The 20,218-nt window shown below is 38.3% G+C and overlaps 1 protein-coding gene across 7 annotated transcripts in view; it reads right to left on the reverse strand.

The window, feature by feature from the left end:
- The window catches only part of KIAA1217 (KIAA1217 ortholog), a 2,251,763-nt gene that overhangs the window by 1,431,924 nt on the left and 799,621 nt on the right, over nt 1–20,218 (reverse strand). The window contains exon 1 of one of the 7 annotated variants that reach the window (XM_044089845.1): nt 18,043–18,208. The exons of the other annotated variants lie outside the window; for them this stretch is intronic. The gene's annotated coding sequence lies outside the window, so the exon portion shown is untranslated. Of the gene's footprint in view, nt 1–18,042; nt 18,209–20,218 lie in introns of those variants that run through there. 7 annotated transcript variants of the gene reach the window in all.

Here is a 20,218-nt window from a genome sequence, read left to right on the forward strand (position 1 = left end):
TACCAAACTAATGTACAACCTGTGAATATAAGTGTAAACAGAAATTTCTGGAATTGTGTTTGCACACGAAACTCCCATGCTGCTACCTCTCACATAAAATCGGCCTATTTTCTATGTATCTATACTATACTATATATACTATACTGCACTACATTATACTATAATTAATGTGAACATTAAATCTAAGATACCAATGTTAACATATACAGAAAGATTAAAGGTACAAGTTTGCTGGTTTAATATAATATAGTGTCTGCTATACTTCTTTTTCAAAGGACAAAAAGAGACACTAGAAAAGTGCTACAGGTTTCTTATTACCCAGTAGCTGTAAAACAGCAATAATTTCTGGCCTCCTTTAAAGATGCCAATATCTTGCTATTAAATTAGAGTACACTGATATCCACAAGTCTGTGCCATGTCATTGATTCTTCTACATTTTCTCTAAAAGTAACGTAACCAAAAACTGCCTTTGCTCTGCACTAATCCAGGCTGATCATTCTGTCCTTCCTTGTTCTTACAACCAAAACATCTCTTCCGTTGTTAAATTCTAACATCCAAACTATCCCTTCTCTCAAGGAATTCCAGTTTCTCTCTATCTATCTCAGGCTCACTACTGCTCCTGTTTTATCTACCTATCTCAAGCTTCCTACACTCATCATATTCCTTCCTTCTTGTACCTCACCTCAATATCGCCTTCGCTATCACTGTTTGCAACTAACACTTAGCATAGCAACAATCGGTCATACTCTTGTTCACATACCATACATGTATCTCATAAATATTTGCCACCAAAACCATGATATTGATCTACTGATCAGTCATTTCTCTGTGATGGCACAAGCCATTTCATGCAAGTTTATTTGCTAGCTTTCCTTTTTTTTCCACTCTCCCAATTTTTACTGCTTATGTATAAACTAGTTACTACCTATATTTACCAAAATTATGTATTCTTGACTCTTATCGTTTTCTCTTATTGTTTTTAATTTAATGTGTTTTTTTTTTTTTTTGTAATGGAGCTTTTCTCCCCAGGCCTCCACTGAAAAAGGGCCACTGGCCTAGTCGGAAATCCCCAGTAAACCAATGTAAAATAAACAAATAAATAAATAAGTTTTTATTACAACATACCATGGCTTCCCTACAAAATTGCATGTGGTGTATTTTCCTGTGACTCCAAGGATATTGTTCTGAAAAGAAATTGCAGCTATGATGAATTCCAGCTGGAGAATTACCTACAAACTAGCAGGACTATTAAACAAACATTTTCAGATGTCACTCTTCTGATTTGTAACTTTACTTAACCTGCAACTATTACATTTTAACAGCAAGCCATCAACAGTAAGGCAGCTACCTGAGTGATAGCTGCAAACTACACAACACCACTATGCAAAAGAGCCACATCTCAGAGGACATGTAGCCAGCAACCAGGCATGCCACATCACTGACATCTGTGATATTAGTGGATCTAATGAAAATATATTTTCTCTACTGCTGTCTCTCCCTTCAAATGGTACCCCCTCTTCGATGCAGGTAATGTTAAAGAAAAGACTGCTCATTTAATTTCATATTCAACGGCCTTCTGATTACTTCACATTAAAACCTAAACCAGTTAATTTTACCAGCTGTCAGAAGAGATTAATGCCAGAACAGCATTTTCTTTATATCTAGAAGGAAACCTTACTTTAAATCATACCTTTCCACAGTCAAACTCATTAAATACATATTGGCACCAGCAGATTTAACAAGATAAATATTTGTTTTTTGGAGTTCATTTATTTGCATCTGACTCCTTTATTTAAATCTGAGTATTCAGTTCAGCTGTGATGTGTCTACCTGCTCGCTTGTCTTTTATCCTTGCTCAGCACTGCTTTTTGCTTATCTCACTCATCTTTAAATCTGTCTCTTGTTATATCCCGTTTTCTTTATTAATATCAATATAGTTGCATTAGTATGTATTGCTATATAAAATCTTCATCTACTTAAAATCCCTCCGAGCTACACACTTTAGGGACTTAAACCTTGCCACCACAATAAACAGAACATGCTGGAGGGACAGATTCCTGTCCCAGAGACTTCCCATACTAACAAACTACCTATCTATATCAAACAAAGCTCCTCATTAGCACTCTTCAAAAAAAATCTCGATGATTGGAATGGGAAATGGGAAATTCACCCCAGGATCACCTCTCTGGCTCTGCTCGACAGGGGCACAGGAAAATAATTTTCTTGGGTGGCGAAAGCCAGGGTACCTTTTTGGCTAGATTTATATAGGCCATAGGGCCAATAGCCTAGTACCTACCTATGAAAACACACACACACACACACACACACACACACACACACACACACACACACACACACACACACATCAAACTACTATGTATGCTCTAAAGTGCTTCAGTGAAAACATAAACACACATCCAAAAAAATATTCATGTTAAAATCAAGTTTTTCCCTTTCTTACTAAGTCTTTGTGAAACACCATCTTCTTATTTTAAGTTATCCTTCTCAGTCTTAATTTTTTCAGTCGAAATCTGTTTGCTTACAAACTGACATATGTAGCCAGCTGTTATCAGTCAGTACACATTACACCATCAACTTATACCTCTGCTGTCTCTTACTTTGCTGTACTTTACATTTAATTAGTTTGACTTCTGGATGGCCTGGATCATTTCTAGAGAGCCAAACTATTTTATTACCTCAGTTAACCTGGCCACACGATATTGTGATACTTTGCTCTCCTGGGTGATTACATTTGTGCTCAGTACAATTACTAATGTCGTGCACAGTAATGGAATCAATAGGGCAACTAATTAATGTTTTCAGCCAGATACGCCTACTGAAACCCCATGGCTTACTTCATCAGAAACACAAGACTGCGAGAGAATTAAATAAGTTACTTAGCCTGTTTTAAACATGCAAGTGTAGTTGTTGTTGTTGCTTGTCTTTCGACTTTTCCCGGTTAGGGGTCGCCACAGCAGAACTCCGGTCCGCTAATGATTGGCAGTTGGTTTTTATGGTGTCGAGTTGCCACCCCGACGCCCAACCTTCAACGAAGGCACGTCCATTCAACGCATGTCTTTCGAACACCCACTCGACCGCAGGGAGGACATGCAGACTCCACACAGAAGGCACTCCCAACCCAAGCCGAGAATCGAACGGGAGAGCCTCTTGCTGTGAGGCAACAACGCTACTGCTGCACCACCGCGGAATAAACATGCAAGTGTATTATGAATAAATTTAAAGCAGTTTTCAGCTTAGTACCATAAGCATAACCATTATTCTAACACTGCTTTCTAAATGTTTAAAACAAACTTACTCTTAACTGAGCTTCTCTCTGTATTGAGAGAAATTTGTTTATTAATGCATTGAATGAATTAATAGGGTAACTAACTTACTAATTCTTCCACTTGTTTACAGGGTAAGTGGGCTTGGAAATCATATACAACACCAAATGTGAAGGAACAGTGATTCCTAGATTTTACAAACACAAACTCCCTGGACCAAATTGTCACTACAACGATCAGGGTACAAAAATACTGAATCTGGTTCTCACTATTAAGAGAAAGTGCTGCATACCCCCTAGTGTAATGCCCTCTCTGGTGAGGTCAGACCACAAAATGGTCTCCTTTGAAGAAAAACTAAAACCCAGAACCCCAGCTAACCCTAGAATATTCAGGAACTACTCTAAGGCTAACTTCCTACTATTAAGTGATAACCTGACAACATTTCAAGCCCCCATAAACCCTGAGAACACTGCTGCCTATGCAGCACTGTTCACAGAAACCCTATACAAGCATGTTAATAGTTGCATAGAGGTAGTTGTACCCACCAGAAAGAAGTACAGAGCTAACTCAAAAAACAAGGCACCCTGGTGGAATCACAACATCAATAGGTTGTATAACAGAAGGAAGAAAATCATGGCAAAAATTAGGAAATGTAGCACCCAACAGGATAAAAGTGCTCTCATCAAACTAAAACAACAATGCAGAGTACAAATAAAGTCTACCAAAGCCAAATTTGATGTTAATTTGGCCACCCAGGCCAAGGACGATCACAACACATTTTTTAGCTATGTCCTCAACCTCACAGAGCTGATTGTAAATGGATCCATCATACTGAGCCAGAAGATATAGCAAACCTACTGGGAGACAAATTCAGATGTAACTTTATCCATCTCTATCCCTCGGCCTCCCCCTCAGGAAATACCATCAAGTATAACTCCCCCGCTATCACTAGGGAAGAGATCCACAATGCTATCTCTAAGGCCAAAAACACTGCATCGAAGGGCTTTGACAATATCCCAGGATGCCTTCTAAATGGCATGAAATATGACCTATCAGGATCTGTGGAATCACTGTCTAACCATAGCTTTTAAATAAGCTTTGTGCTTCACAAATGGAGAACAGCAACCTTCATCCCTCTGCACAAAGCTAGGCCATCTACAGACCTTGGAAACTACAGACCCATAAGTCTCACTAGTATCATATACAAAGACATGGAAACAATCATCATGGAAATGACCAATAATGACATAGGAAACCTTCAGACACTGGACCTAAGCCAGTTTGGTTTTGTCAAGAGCAGGTCATGCCTACTTCTTTGGGAAGGTCACCAAAGCAATGGATGGGGGTTACAGTTCACGCTGCCCACATTCAGCTGACCAAGGCATTTGACACAATGCTGAACTCAGGCATTGTTGACAAACTCAAGAAGTTAGGTATAAACCCTTATGTCACCCAGTGGATAGCCAGCTGACTCACAGACAGGAGCCAGAAAGTCAGAACTGGGGAGTCCACCAGTATAAAAAGGCCATTCAGAAGCAGTCCCTCTCAGGGATCTGTCCAGGAACCAGTCCTTTTTGGCATCTACTTCTCTAAAGTCAAGGCCAACATCAACAGCCTCTGGCTGATCAGATCCGCAGATGACTGCAAATTAGGAGCAGTCGTACAATTCCCCACTGACACTAATGTTCTCCAGGAAGGGCTGACACAGACAAATAATTTGTGTCAGAGCCATAGACTAAAACTAAATGCCAAGAAATGTATAATAGTGTCCTTTGGGAAGTAATCTAGCCCTGGTAACTATCATATTGACAATACACCCCTAAGAGTTGACCTAGTAGTCAGGGACTTGGGGACGCAGGTAGACAGCAATCTAGCCTTTGACCATAACTGGTCTACAGTAGTGAGGAAATCATTCTATGTTGTGCAACTTATAAATATAGATATGGCATCTAGGTCCAATGAAGTCATTGTTCCACCGAATTTGGCACTCATCAGACCTATCACTGAGTACAATGCCCCTTTGGTATGTACCTAACTAGGCACATCCACAGAGGTTGCTCACTAAAAGAATATAGAGTGGGTGTAAGTAACACACCTTATCCAGACCACCTCAAAGCCCTCTCCCTGTATTCTGTCTCCTACATGGTGTTGACAGGAGATCTATACCTGGCATACAAGGCTTTGTCAGACCCCACCTTGATGGAATTCCTGCATATCCACAAAACAGCATCAGAATTACCCATTCCAAAAACGTAATTCTTGCCTGCGATATAAATAGGACCTGCTGGACAGATAGGTATGTACCCCAAAGATTACCCCTTCTCTGGAACAAGCTAGCCATTCATGTGAAGCAGAGTTCCTGTCTAACCCATTTCAAGTGTAACTTTGACCTTTGGATGGGGAACAGGAAGTTCATCCATGGTTTGCCAACTATATTTCTAAAGGACACAGACAGCCTTTAAATGGTTCATCTCCCAGGCCCCTGCTTGTAAATGTTTAACCTCCTAGCCCCTGTTTACACTTATCAAAGGTACCAGAACTTGTCAGTGACTTGAGATACATGACTAAGCCTTAAAAGACCCCAGTGGTCATTAGCCTAGTACATACCTATAAACCTATGGTCCTATAAGCGTTTTTTGTATTTTTCAAGTATGAAATTAGCCAAACAATGTAGGAGAATAAAACAAAGCAAGTACCTTCAAAACTAAGCTCATTCCACAAAGTATTGGTCAACACAGTGCTACTTAAAAAGATTTAACCAGTTCATTGCAGTTTATCTTTGTCCTTGCACACTGAAATACTTCCTCTGTGTTCACAGGGAAATGCATCATCTGCTTACATATTAAATGCAACTTTACTTGAGTGTTGCAATTTAACTGCCTTGTACATTGCAAAGGATCTATTTTGTATATGATGTAACTCTAAACCTTGCTGTATGAAATTGATCAAAGACTCCTGTAGCAATACAGTGGTATGAAGGCTCTGATAAGTCGCACTATTGTGGTCTTGCTGCACAACAGCACAGCAATCTTTGGGTGTGACTAATTGAAATTAGCCAGTTATCTTACATCTGAGATAAACACGGGGATCAAAATAGCTGGGTGGAACGATTCAAACATAAGTTCTACTGCTTTATTTTGAAGCAGAACAGTGAGGCATGAATGTAGTAATTTAACAGAGTGTGGGTATGTGTGGGTATGTGAGTGATTGTGTGTGTGTGTGTGTGTGTGTGTGTGTGTGTGTGTCTGTAGAAATATAACTATGACTATGATTACGTGTATGCATGTGACTGTTCAAATGTCTGGGTGTGTGTGTGTGTGTGTGTGTGTGTGTGTGTGTGTGTGTGTGTGTGTGTGTGTGTGTGTGTGTGTGTGGGTGCTTGTGCAACAGTATTGAACGTCATAGTGTAGTCGTAGTAGCGACACTTAATGTGGCTGAAAGTGCACTGTGTCTGTCTTGAGTGGACTGCTAATGAGCTTTTGCATGCCTTGTAAATCACTTCTTAGACCCATAACATTGCTACTGGAAATAAGTGAAGCACTAGTGATGCTACTCGCTACTGCCATTGTGCCAGGGTCATAATTGAATTGGGTCCTAGGACCAATGCACTGATGTAAACCACTAAACAAATAAATGAATACAATCACTCATGTATATATAACATTCTTAGGATAGGTACTGTACCTGTAACATTAAAGGGTTACTATAATAATAAAAATAAGAAGTAAATTGTTATAAAGAATACAAAGGCACAATACTAGCAGAGCTATGTGAGCGAAGGATCCCCACTACTCACAGAATCTATAAAGCGCAAATATGCTTCCATCAGATGTAAAATTAACAAATCTTGCTTATTTGTCTTTTGTATGATACGTCATCTCAAGTTTTGTGTTTTTTTTTTATTCTTTTCTCTAGCCAACTCTGTACACATTTGTATACCTGTTCTACATTTATTTAATGTAACTTCCTGCTATTGCATATACTGTAAGTCTTGATACTATTGCACCTTTTGGAGCTTTTCTCCCCGGGCTTCTACTGAAAATGGACATATATCCAGTTAGACTAGCCCGGTCAACAAATGTAAAATAAAATAAAATAAAATAAATTTCAAAACAAAAGTTAAGAGGAGACTTAATACCAGCATTTAGGAATCTTAGCAACTAGGCAATTATGATAATGTCATCACTGAAGCTCTGTTGTCATACAGTTAATATCACACATCAATGTCCCTAATCTGATCTTGCCATAAATACATCTCTAAACAGAGACTGCTGTGTTAACTACCCGAAAGTTGGAAAAAAATGTTCATATGTATTAGAACCATTTTAAGAATCACTGCATTTAAAAGTAAACATTAGATTTGGTTGTTGTTGTTTGTCTTTGGGATTTTCCCAGTTAGGGGTTGCCACAGCGAAACTCAGGTCCACTAATGATTGGCAGTAGATTTTCACGAACGCAGAGGTGCCAGCTCGACGTCCAACCTTCAACGAAGGCACACCCATTTACGCATGTCTTTCGAACGCCACCCAACCATGGGGAGGACATGCAGACTCCACACAGAAGGCACTCCCCGCACTCCAGCTGAAAATCGAATGGGAGAACCTCTTGCTGTGAGACAACAACACTACCGCTTGGTACAGACAGCATATCTTAAGCAACTGGGTTAGAGAACTACAATCTACAAATGGTGCTTTTGGAAATTCAACCCAAGACAAAAATATGTACCTCTTTAGCAAATCACAGATTTCATACTGTCTGCTAAACAGTCAAGCACAGTTTCTTGCAAGTTATTATTTACTCTGGTAAACATGCCTATGAACCAAAAGGTATCACAGTTTAATGTGGGAGTGGATAAAGTCAGCATTACCTATCGATCTCCCTTATAAACCTATCACACTGCTGTCATTAATAACAGCCACATTTAAAATACTTGCAACATACTTAACCTCACAATGCCAGGCAAGATGTATGCCAGAAAGGCAAATGTAGAATGATTTAACCACGGAAATACAAGCCTATTGTAAACAAAAGAAATACATAAAAAAAATCATTCATAGGTACTTACTTCTCTATTGATTGTGAGGATCTTAGGAAGCACAGCCTTACATTCTCTTGGTGTTTTTAACCTTTATATTTTGCATACAAAAATCCCATAGATGGGTCGAAGAAGGATAAGTTGGGACATGGTTTCTGTATTTTCAATGGACAGGGGTGGTAAACCAGGAGTGAGCTGTGGTCATCCATTCATTCAATCAAATTATGTTTCAATAGGGTAAGAGAAGTACTTTGTTTTTTGTGGAGTGGAAGATGGTTCCACAGAGGTGGTGCTTTCTGTGATACATACCTGCCCCTCCAACATGTTCTAATTATTTTGAGATCCCATGAGCAGGCATTTATGATTACATTGAACTTGTGAAGGCGTAATTAGTCTGACAGAACAAAGTCTGCTGAAGTAATATACATGAGACACATGCTTTTTTATTTATTTTATTTTTATTTTAGTTTGTTTACCAGAATAGAACGCTGATCACTATGGTCCATTTGCAGGCACAGCCTGGGTGAATATATTTGCAAAACAAGAAAACAGAACAAATTCACAAACACAAAGTATTCACAGAAGGTAGATAATCTCATAGACAACTGATACATAGTAGAGTAGAAAATTGATTGTGAATTAATTTTAGTAGTAAAAGCAGCAGCTTGCAACAGAAGATCAAAGTAGAAATGATGCAGAATGTGAGGGAGTTAGGTTTTGTGTCCACTGGAAAAGCACCTGCAGTCAGATTTTTGATGAAGGAGTCTCTTGAGTTGAGTTCTTAAGGTGGGGAAAGAGGAGAAGAGACTTCTTTAAGGTAAAGGAGGAGGAATTTCCAGAGTTTGGGTGTAAGAATAGAGAAGGAATGGTTGGTAGAGTGCAGTTTAGTTTGAGGTATCTGGAGTGAGGCAGCTAATTGGGAGAGGTTGCAAATGTGTTAGAGGGTGGTTTTATTATGGAGTTTTGCTGCAGGAGGTGGAATGGCACCTGGCTGAAGTAGTTTGAAAAGAAGAGACCCTGCGAGTAGCAGAACTCTGTAGAAGACTGGTAGGCATTTAGCCTTGGAGAGGGTGATGTAGTGGTGTTCCTGAGGGGAGGACCAGGAAACAAATTGACAGATTTTGTTTTCAATAGATTGTAGAGTGGATGAGGTTTTTTTAAAGGCTAATAAAACCACCAAAACTGCCGTTAGGGACTAATACTTGGATTTAACAGACATAACGGTTTACAAGCTCGTCCTGTCTGTAAGCTTTATTGTGCTATCTTTCAGGGTCTTGTTATTTAGTTTTTTACAGGCTGTAGCTACGATGAGGAGCCCATATTCAAGTTATGCAAGGAGGTCTCCTTTGCCTATTGCAGCTCTAGCTGATCTGGAGAGAAAGGGAGATATTTTCCAGTACCAGAATAAAACAGAACTTTCCTTTTTCCTGATGTCTTCAATATGGCTTTGTAAGTTAAATCACTGGTCTAGCCAAAAAAACTAAGTATTTAAAGGATATGGTTGTTTCTATTGGGCAGCCTTTGAGATGTGCAATGCTGAGATTTTGAGAGTTTTTTTCAGCTTTTGTGAGATTCCAAATATCATACTTTTTGTTTTAGAGGGGTTTAGGAGTATCTTATGCTTGTTTAGCCAAGAATTAAGGGAGTGGAGGTCAGACTAAAGCTGGGTCTGAATAGTTGAATGTGATGGACTGGATTGAACAATAATCATATCATCTGCATAAACAGTAACATGAAGGTTAGGGAGATCAGAGGGCAGCTTGTTAATAAAGAATGAAAACAAAAGAGGGGAAGTATGGATCCCTGGGGCACTCCTCTGGTAAGAAGTACTAGATGTTATAGGGACTGGCCTAATTTGATTCCAAAATACCTATTGTTAAGAAATGTTGGAACCAGGTGGCTGTGTTGGGGTTAACCCTAATTTCCTGGAGGGAGTGAAGGAGAAGGAAGTGGTCAATTAGATCAAAAGCTTTGGTAAGGTCAGTGAAGAGAGCTCCTGAAAGGTTTCCTCTGTCCATGTTGAGAAGGATCTCATCTTTAAGTGACCAAAGTGCTGTCATTGTGCTCAGGCTAGCCATGTATCCATGCTGTTTAAGAGTGAGGAGGTGGTACTGTTTGATATAAGTGGACAGTTGGTTGTAGGTTAGTTTTTCTTGTATTTTCTCAAGTGTAGGGAGGATGGAGATAGGGCAGAAGTGGGAGGCATTTTCTGTCTGAGGTTGTTTGGGAAGGGGTTTAACCAGAGCAGTTTTCAATATGTCTGGCATTGTATTTTGAATTAAGCAGAGGTTATAAAGATGCCGAAGAGGTGTGGCAAGGAAGTCATTGCAGAGTGATATAAACCAAGGGAGTAGGTTGTATGCACCAGGAGGTGCATCCAGGGTTATGTATTCTGGAAGAAGAAAAAGTTCTTTGTGTGTAATTTTCTTAAAAAGGAACAGGGGATAAAAGGAGGGGGTAGAAGTTGTGGTACTAGAAGGTGGCTAAATTCTTTATGAAAATCCGAGGCTGAGAGTTGGACTTGACAGATCTGCTTGGAGATAGGAGGGGAGGTGGGATCAGTGGGTTTATGGCCTATGATAAGATTTTCTTCCTGCCAAAAATGTTTGGGTTTGCCTAGAAGGGCAAGTTGCTTGATTTGGAAGTTGTTGGTTTTGTACATGTGTATGGCTTTCTTAGCTAGGTTATGTAGTGAGGTAAAGGCAGTATGATTTTCTGGTGAGGCATTTTGTCTCCATGAAGACCACTCATTGTCCCTACATTTGAGCAGAGCTTTCAGAAGCCAGTCTGTAGCCTGTATGATACTGAGAACAGAGAAAAGGCTTTGATATGGTCTGCGTATTTTTTTATGATTCAGGCACTTGATTGTTTTTTAGTGCAAAAGTATTGTGCTTGTCCATTTGTGACATGTATTTGAATAGGTATATACCAAAAGGTTCGCTATACACAATGATTGGCCTAATGATTGCTGAGTACAATGGAATGGTTACATCCCTGGAATTAGATGCAATACCCCTAGATATATAAGTTGTACAATGAGAAAGGATGCTTGCTGAAAGATATGATTATACATTTTTGCATTTAGTCTTAATCTGCAATTTTGACAACAGCTATGTGTACAGGAGAGGCTCTCTTAGAGTTTCTTGGTGTTTTCTGGGGATTTCATGATGGTAACAGGTTTGCAGTCATGTGCAGACCTGCATAGTCACAAACGCTTAACATTATATACGACCTCTAAGAAGTCAATGCCAAAGAGGAGTAGCCGAAGGACTGAAACCTGGGCTTACATATGGACAGACATTTAGCTGGGAGAATTCATCTACAACAGGTTACTCTACTAACTACAGGATCTATTCTTAGCGGGTGTGTTGTCAATATGATAATTACAAGGGCAGTCTTGTTTACCAATGGATATGATTATACACTTCTTGGCATTTAGTTTTAGTCCATGGTTTTGACACCAATTATATGTTCAAGACAGGCAAAAAAAACAAAACAAAAAACAAAACAGGCCCTTTTGGAGGATCCTGGTGCAGATCAGCCACAAACCCTTATTATTAGCTTTGATTTTTAAGACATAAATGGCAAAAAGGAGTACTTGAATGACTGAACCTTGGGGTACACCACTAGTGACAAGCCCTTTGGAGGAGGTGAAGCAACCCACCCTAACTTCCTGGTTTCTATTTGTAAGTCAATTTGCTCTCCAATGGTTTACATAAGGATTGATATTTAGCTGTGAGAATTGATCTACAATATCCTTTAGCTGGGAGAATTGATCTACAACACCCAAGTGTCGTGTAACACCTTTGCAAAGTCTAGATATGTCATGCTCACTGTGTTGCCCTCATCTTCTCAATAACCAGGTTAGACAGGGTCTGCCCTTCATGAATCCAAACTGGGTTGAGTCACCAAACTGTAGGTTACCTATTTCCTTATGTATTAATTCCACAATGATCCTTTCCATAGCCTTAGAGATGAGACCATTTAGACTTCTGGGTCTATAATTACCCAGGTCCACTGAAGCCCCATCTTTGTGCAAGGCGATGACTATTGCTGCCCTCCATTCAGCCGTCATGAAGCTTGTTTTGTAGTTGATATTGAATACATTCTATAGGATATCAGAAAAGTCATGTTTTAGGCTGACCAGTAGGCAGCTTGGTATGTTATCTGGCTCCATGGACATAGTGTTCTTGGCCTAAGACAGCATCTTGAGAACTTGCTCTTGGGAGACTTTGGGAGGTATAGAAGTGGGTATGTGATCTGAGAATATTGGAGGGAAAGGGGTGAAGTTTGAGTTAAATGTGTCCACTAGTACATTGGCTATGTCCTATGGGTCTGAGTATACAATATTAGCACTGCACAGTTTTGGACATTGTTTCAGAGATGTTTTAACATTATTAAAGAAGGCTTTACAAGTATCCTTTGCCTGGGTGGCTATTTTACCTCATATATGGCTTTGGCTGATTTGATCAGTGACAGTGTTACTTTTTTAGTTTAGCAAGACTTATTTGGTATCTGGTTTGAATAATTTTTGCTTACAATGATTTTTTTCTTCTTTTATTACAGACCCTGTTTACATTTGGTTTCCATCATGAGAGTTTATTTTGGGGTTTGGTGTTGCATTTACATCTAAGGGGAACAGATGGGTCATTACAGCTATCTACATGTGCATGGAATATGGCAGTGAAGGACTGAAGGATTATGCATAAACAGTGTGGTCATGTTAAGGATGAAGCTACCAGGTAACAGGAAAAGAGGAAGGCCTAAGATAAGGTTTATGGATGTGGTGAGAGAGGACATGCAGGTGATTGGTGTGACAGAGCAAGATTCACAGGACAGGAAGAAATGGAAACAGATGATCCGCTGTGGCGACCCCTAATGGGAACAGCCAAAAGAAGATGACAAGTGTGGTCATCACGATTGGAGGCACTTTTTAATTTAGCCAGGTTATCACTTAGTTTTAGTAGATTAGCCTTTGCATAATGTCTAAATGTTGAGGTATTCAAAGATGCTTCAGGATTCAGTCTTACAGTGAATGTGATTGACTTGTGGTCTGACTTGGTCAGGGAGCAAGTTACAACTGATGAGAAACAATGTTGCCCCATATTGAGAAGGACCATGTCCAGTATTTTATCTCCTTAATGATCTTTGTGTTAGACATCTCTAAGGCATTCGACTGATTACTTATACTGTTTGTCATGGCCATTTTACAATCTCTTAATTTTCTGACAACATATATAAGAAAGGTATCCTTTCTTTATAAAATTAAAGACAATTTTTTTTATACTGACGCACTACAAATACTCTCAGATATATTAAATCTGTCCACTGTTTAATTTTATCCAAAAATATCTCCTTTATAAATATAACAGTATTGAATCACACTGAAACTTACATTGTGGTGTATGTAGATGATATATATTTATACCTAAAGTGCCCTCTTTTTTTCAACCATCTGAAACTTCAGATTATCCAGGAACAATCAGCATTCTCTAACTACAGACTTAATCTGGAAAAAATTCACATTACTGGCATTTGGAAACACACAGACTTTTATAAATAGCAGTGCATTACATAACAGTCTCATTCATTAACATTGAGTACATGTGTAGCGTTGTCGCCTCACAGTTAGACATTGCCCGTTTGATTCTCAGTTAGAGCGTCTTCTGTGTGGCGACATTTGTGAACGGGCATTCCTTTGTTGAAGGTTGTGTGTTAGGCCCAGCAAGCCAGCACGTAAAACTGTACTGCCAACCATTAGCGGACCGGAGTTCCGCTGTGGCGACCCCTAACTGGGAAAAGCCGAAAGAAAGAAAGAAACAAACATGTGTATTACTTACATTCTAATGCATGATTCTTCAAACTTGCTGTGAAGGAATTATGGAGAAAATTAAAAAAGAAAATAAATGAGCAATTAAGATGGCTATATCCCCCACATTTTTTTATAATCAATGTTATCTCAAGGATACCAACATGTAAGCGCAAACAACTTAACAATGGACTTTATCTGGCAACAAAAAATGAATGCATAAATATAATCCAGAAAAATCAGTACGTTTGAAAGATAATGGAGAGCTGAAACTGTCAGGCAAAAAACTTTGTAATAAATTTAGTAGCCGATCAAAACTATTAAGGGTGTCAGAACACATGGCTGGTGCATAATGTCAGGCTCTCAATGGTCAACATGCAACCCTGGAGATTTTAAATCCTTAGTGTCAACTTTAGAAAAAAATCACATCTGTAAAAATAAAAACTGTCAACAATAAAATAAATCTAGTTCTTTCAGCTTTTATGACTGAAGACTCAATACAGTTAATAAAAAAGTTACATATGGAGGAACAGCTCTACAATCTCAACCGTTGGGGGGGCTATCCTTACTATAACACTGGATAACAGGAAGCTAATCCACATTCTTTGCCAAAAATGAAAACTGTATGGCAACTGACTTTTTAAAGGAATCAGAACTAAGTGAAACATCAGAATGAAATAAAAGCTGGTGCCTAAATATGACCATCTCATATATCCTTACTATAAAACTGCAATATCTACAATTGTGAAGACAGAACTTAAACAAACAATAGCTTGAAGCATAGTTGTATAATATTTCTGACCCACTTGTACATAAGAATAAAATAGTATGTACAACTTATAATGATAAAATTAACAGATCCAATAATTTTCTTGCACAAATACCAAGACCACTTAATCTGTTCAAACAGAAAGGCCTAGAAACAGAATGGGAAAATCTCTGGAGTAACACACATATTACACATCCTGTTCTAAATTCTAATACACACAGAATGCAATCCAGTACAACTTCTGTTACTTTCCTGTGAATCTAGCATCTTATAGTGTGCAAATTTCACCATACCGTGCAACATTCTGTACTGCCGTTAGACATATCAAGCACATGCTCTGGAACTGTGCAAGATCCAAGAGAATTTAGAAACAAATATTCATTAACGTTATTAGGACAAGCATCCTGTACTTAACTCCATTGTGGTACATTTATACCCATAATATCCCAACACCAAATCTTATGGTGTTAATGGTGCTGTCCTAACTAATCAAGTATTATGGGCAGAAAAACTGCTCCTGCAGAATGAAAAGTCTTACAATGGGAGGAGGAATTCTGTGTTGTTTATATTTAAATGATTTTAGCTTTCTTGTAAATATAGGAAATAAGTTAAACATTATGTCAGTTCATGGAGTAAGTTCATCAAAGTAGTATCTTTGTTATGACAGTGAGACTGAGCAATGATAAAACATTTACTGATATGGAAGCACTGCACTAACAGTACTGTCATACTGTACTGATTGTCGCAGACTGTTGAGATTTTTGCCTCAGATTATTGGTCCGTATTTCATAAAATGATGGTTTTCTGACAAATTAGTGACAAATCATTAAGGACTGAAGTTAGAAAATAAGGACAGACAGCTAAGATTCAGATGTCATACCTTTCAGAAAATTCATGTTAATGCAAAACATGTTATGCTATCAACTTTCTAAGTTTGTAAGAGAAATATTTAAAAAATGTCTATATTTTTGGGCCTTTGTCCCATTTTTATATATGGCTTTATAAAGATTTCTTGCTCTAAGAGGTTGAGAGGTATGAGTATCATATTTCTGCTAGCAATCCATTAGTCCATTTAAGATGTATTTGAACTTAAAGTGAAGTTGTTTGTATCTCAATACCAGCTTCTCCAGTCATGTAAATTCAATACAATTTGATTACTTAAAAAAAAAACAAAACACAAGAATGAAGGAAGATTTCCTTAACACTTCTATTGTACTTGGTGTTCATTTAGATACTTTCAGTTATCCGCCTTTCAAGCAAAGTGTACACATACTCATACAATCATAACCACAGAAAAAATATGCATTCTCACACACACATATGTTTGTGTGTGCGTAGACTGACAGATACACACTCATATGCATACAAGTAATATGTGCAGCTTGCTCAACATAATGAATGTTTTTGATACATGCAATCTATTAACAAGAACTAATAACAGGGATTTCCCTTAGCTGGTAGAGAAATACAAAATGCTTGATTGTTTCACTTGCTGAAGAAATAGCATAATGGTGTGACAGACCTCTCAAGCGTCAGCCTTGAACTATATAGTCTTAACACCCTCTGAAAATAAAATATAGCACGTTATTTACTTAGGACACTGTGACGTATAAAAAGTATCTTAAATAGACAAAAATGACATAACTTTTTTTTTTGCCAGAAATGTTTCAGTGAGTAAAAGACACACTTCATCGCACAGTTGCAGAAGTCTAGAAAGTGTGGCACTCCTTCAAATGTAGACCTGAAATAGATGGGGTATGCTTCTACACAATGGAATGTCACAAATAAATAAATAAAAATGAAGGACATAACAGACTGCCCACTTTCCACTGTTATGCTTTCAGAATGGTACAAGATGACAAAGTAAAAACCATACAGATTACTATAAAACTTTGCAACCTTTCACATATTCGAGCACAAATAATATTAATTTGTTGCAACCATATTATACCAGACTGCATAATACTGAGAAATATCTGCAAACTGAAGTTTTAATCAAACAGGGAGTTACTTATTTTGTTGCACCAATACCCTAAAGCTGAATTTTTGTGACCTTGCTAGTTCACATTGTTAAACAGATGACATATGAAAGACTAAAGCCACACCTCTCTGCCCCTGAACTAACTCTTTCAGCCAAGTAGCTGCCCCTTTGATCACAGCTGCTTAATTTATCACACCTAGCCTTCTAAAGGGGTGGGAATGGTGGTGGTGGTGGGGGGGGTTGGTCACCTGGATAAGGCTATTTGCTTAGGCCATGCTCATGAAAGATGTGTGTGTACTTAAATCAAGAACAAAGGACATCTCGGTTCCTACCAACTTTTATAACTTTGTAACTTGTCTGCTTGCTTTGTGTTCTAGTACCATGCATTAACCAACCAGGAATGTCTTCAGTGACATTTGTTTCCATCTTTTTAGATACAAAGAATCTTAATTTCTAGCCTGAGTAAGTTATTATTCTCTTACCATAGTTTCAGAATGGTATCGCAAAATAATAAATACAGTCATAATCAAATGCCTAAATTCCAGTTGTGCTTTCTTAATAACTCGGTATAAGTATTATGAATCTACCTTCCTTCAGCAACTCATATCTTCTTCAGTGCTACACTACTGAAAAGCTGAACATCACATTAATAAATCTCAAAAAATGCAGACTTATAAAAGACAATGTTGAAAAAAAAAAAAAAAAAAAATATATATATATATATATATATATATATATATATATATATATATATATTAACAAACAAGGACAACCAAACAGCAATTTGATCACTCAGAACAGAACACCTTTTACTTTATACCCATGACCTATATCTGGATCAAGTATTTTCAAGTTAAACAGAAAACAAACAAACACAGAAGTTTTGAAGAAAATCTACATGGTAAATTTTATATCAGGTAATCCAGCACAGAGACGTAGTAAAGAATTAGAACATTAAGGAACGCAGGCTGAAGAAGGATGACCAGATATCCTTTAGTATGAATAAACTTTAAAACTGCCAATGCAGGGGCTCCAACACTCCCCATACTTAAAGCATGGCAGGCTTTCCTGTCACACAAAAAGACTAATAACCCTTGGCTAACACAAAGCAGTTAGCAATGTAATTGGCTTACAAGGAATCCTCTGTTTGCCTTTCTACCGTACCTCAAGTTTCTCCACGCACAGATTATTGGTAGTGTCTCTGCTTTTCCTAAAATCTTGGAATGCACTCTTATGTTAGCAATCCTTTAGAGGTAAGAAGCCAGGTACTGTACTAGGTAAACTCTCCCCATGTTTCCAGTCACTTCCTTTCCTTCTCTTCCTGTCTCTTTTGTTTTTTTTTTTTTTTTTTTCATGGGACACAGGCATTTGCATGAAACCTACTCTCCGCCTATAGGAGTCTTATGTTCCCACAAGCTATAGTACAAGTTGAACCAGCTGCACTGACATGCTTTTTTAAGCAGTGACATCATTAAATGGTCTCTATGGTTACCTAGCGCCCCACCTGCATGCAAACCTGCAGAGAGCTACCTGGTGGACCTGCCACTCCAGTTGTTCTGCTAACTCCTACACTACAACAGCTACACCTTGCCCAATCTCAGCGTTACTCGTAAACACATGACACAGCATACAAAAACATTTATTGCCTTCTACTTTAGACAAGCAATCAGAGCATACCACTGGTAAAAGAAATTATCTGTTTTTAAACAACTCCACTGTGAGTGGCTCAAGTTCTGAGGGAAAAGTGTTTTACCTTCATTTAAAAGAAGGCAGCTGAAAAAATATTATCTGTGAGTTCTTTCTCTCTTACCAAGTGTGCTTCTCAGATCAGTGAGTCATGTAATTTCTTTTTCACCTTGATTTATGACCCGATGAAACATAGATGTTTGGGGAGGGGAAAGGGTCAGGGTTACTATTTCAGTGACTTCATCAGTCTTTATTGTCCATTGTGTCAGGAAGCATTTGTATGCTATTTGCTTAATTATTTTCTAACTAGTGAAGCCACAGCCCTCCTCTGATATGTTCAGCTAATACAGGCCTCCAGGACAAACTATTTCTCAGCTCCTTAGCCACTTAATGCTAGCAGCAAGTAAATCTAATATAAAGGAGCTGCAAAAAGTAGCCTGTTTATGCTTCTGGTAATATCAGTCTGGATTTATCTATTCATTTGCTAACAGCTACATGGAATGTTAACTTAGTTTTATTGTTAACCTAGTAAATGAAATGGAGTGACAAACTGGGCAAACTGGAAAATAAAGTGACAAAAGCCAATCAAAATGCAGTGACGTGTCCACAAAAATCCATACAAACGTGACAAAAGTGAGAAATACAGAAGTAAAACTTTTTTTTTTAATTACTGTATGCTACAGCCATCTAATGAAGCATATTAGCTACACAACATAATTTTACCATAAGCACACTTGCCGTGTTTAGAAAGCATTAAGCTAATCTGTAAAGCTGCTTACATTAGTTAGTGATGGCTGTTTTGGTACAATACTGTCTGTGCACTAATCTTTTCTCATCGTCTGACTCTGTGAAGATACATAGAGTGGTAACTGCTGCAGATCCAGCCATCCACAACCCTTTTTCCCATTTTTGCCATGGGGTCGGGTATTATTTCAACAGTAACAATCATCTAGAGTCAAGGTTCACCCCACGAGGTTTGAGGCTCATTGTGGAAGCCATACAGTCAGCTCAATAGAATGAGTTATACATTCATTCACTCATACATTCATTCATTCATTCCCTGATTACCCACTTAACTTAATGATGGGTTGGGGAGAGCCTGTCCCAGAATATAGTAGGCACAAAGGCATTAGGTAAAGACTAATCCTGGATGGAACATCACTTCATCACACCGCACGCGCGTGCGCACACACACACACACACACACACACACACACACACACACACACACACACTAGGGTTACTACTTGTCCCACTTTGCGAGGGACAGTCCCTCTTTGGGCAGTTGTGTCCTGCAAAAAAATTGAAAAATGGCAAATGTCCTGAGATTTTAGGACAAAATTATTTCCTATATTTTATTTAATAGTTGCATAAAACAATTATTCTATATCTGAAATACCTAAATGTTATAAGAAACAGAATAAGGAACTAAAATGCTACAAGAATAAGCTTTTATTTAGGCAAAAAAACTGAAGTTTTGTCCTTTGTACTGGTCATGGGTATGTTTTGCCCTGCAAAATCTGACGTTTGTACCAAAAATGTCCCACTTTGGGCATTTGAAAAGGTGGCAACCCTAACACACACACACACACACACACACACACACACACACACACACACACACACACACACACACACACACACACCTACAAGA

The sequence above is a fragment of the Protopterus annectens genome, chromosome 12.part0 (assembly GCF_019279795.1).
Source record: "Protopterus annectens isolate FY-2018-M chromosome 12.part0, PAN1.0, whole genome shotgun sequence".
Taxonomy (NCBI): domain Eukaryota; kingdom Metazoa; phylum Chordata; order Ceratodontiformes; family Protopteridae; genus Protopterus; species Protopterus annectens.